Here is a 1,304-nt window from a genome sequence, read left to right on the forward strand (position 1 = left end):
GTTTAAAATCAAGAATGGAGTGTGTCAGGGTTGTATCCTTTTCCCACACTTACTCAATTTTTATGCTGAGCAAATAATCCAAGAAGCTGGACTATATGAAGAAACATGTGGCATCAGGATTGGAGGAAGAATCATTAACAACCTGAGATATGCTGATGATACAACTTTGCTTGCTGAAAGTGAGGATGACTAGAGGCACTTACTGATGAAGATTGAAGAACATAGTCTGCAGTATGGATTACATCTCAATATAAAGGAAACAAAAATCCTCACAACTGGACCAATGACCAACAACATGATAAATGGAGAAAAGATTGAGGTTGTCAAGGAATTCACATTGCTTGGTTCTACAATTGACGCCAGTGGAAGCAGCAGTCAGGACATTAGATGACATGTAGCACTGGGCAGGTCAACTGTGAAGGAACTCTTTGAAGTGCTGAGGAGCAAGGATGTCTTCTTGAGGACTAAGGTGTGCCTGATTCAGGCAATGATATTTCCAATCACCTCATATGCATGTGAAGCTGGACAATGAATAAGGAAGACCAAAGAAGAGTTGATGCTTTTGAGTTGTGGTGCTGGTGAAGAATGCTGAAAGTACCATCGACTGCTAAAAGAACTAACAGATCTGTCCTGGAGGAAGTGCAGCTGAAATGCTCCTTGGAAGTGAGAATGGACAGATTTCATCTCACCTACTTTGGTCATGTTGTCAGAGGGAACCATTCCCTGGAGAAGGATGTCACACTTGGTCAGGTAGAGGGTAGACAAAAGAGGGGAAGGCCTTCAACGTGACGGATTGACACGGTGGCTGTGACAATGGGCTCAAGTATAGCAAGGATCATGGAGCTGGTGCCGGATCGGGCGGTGTTTCATTCTGCTGGGCATGGGGTCACTATGAGTTGGAAATGATTCTATAGCACCTAACAACAACAACAACAACATGTTCTAGGAATTATTTCAGTTGGATAAGTAAGCCGAGAAAATCTAAGCTCTGTGTAGGTATCTGTACATCAGATGTCCTTCAATATAAGTTGCAGCAGAAGTAAAACACCTTGCACTGAACATGTGAGACATTTGTTTTCTTCATAAATAGTTTCAGCACAGAATATAGGCAATTTGTAATGCCGTAAATTATTCATATGTACTTCCACATTTTTTATAAGTAAACAACTACTTTTATAGTAATGGTATGGTTTTATAACCTGACATTTGTTTAATTGTAGAAGAAAAGCCATAAATATCTTTTTTAATGCAATGACTGAAATGTCTTTCAAACAAATATGACTGAATTTTGTCACTTTTATTTT

This window comes from Orycteropus afer, unplaced genomic scaffold, assembly GCF_000298275.1.
Source record: "Orycteropus afer afer isolate SDZICR_OR568_19922 unplaced genomic scaffold, OryAfe1.0 scaffold00162, whole genome shotgun sequence".
Lineage (NCBI taxonomy): Eukaryota > Metazoa > Chordata > Mammalia > Tubulidentata > Orycteropodidae > Orycteropus > Orycteropus afer.